Genomic DNA, 444 nt, shown 5'->3' on the forward strand with positions numbered 1-444 from the left:
CTGAAGATTGTTAATAGCAGTTACATAAAGTTTTCCTAAAAATGGAAACCGCGTTTATATTGGATAATCTTTTCCGAGAAGGTTATCAACAGAGAGGATTCCCACCTCTTTCAATCTGAAACTTTCACAAGCCAACTTAGGTTTTTCAGTTTCACATCACTCTCGTTCTGAACAGTCGTCCTCCGGTCCTCGCGCAATTATTCATCTGAATCCACACCAAAGGGGGGAAGCACTGGAATCGAGTTTTGCTCTTGTTAGAGCTCATCAGCAGTGTATATCCAGTGGCCGTGCCGAATTTCGAACTCCGGACACCTGACATGCGGGGCGAACATGTTACCACTATTGCACCAGCGTACGTTGGAGGCATCTGAGTTCTCACGTCCGAACGGGCGAACGTGTTCTCACTTGAGCGATGTGATTAGTATGCCCGATAACTCATCGATA

Source organism: Opisthorchis viverrini, assembly GCF_000715545.1.
Source record: "Opisthorchis viverrini unplaced genomic scaffold opera_v5_232, whole genome shotgun sequence".
Classification (NCBI taxonomy): Eukaryota; Metazoa; Platyhelminthes; class Trematoda; order Opisthorchiida; family Opisthorchiidae; genus Opisthorchis; species Opisthorchis viverrini.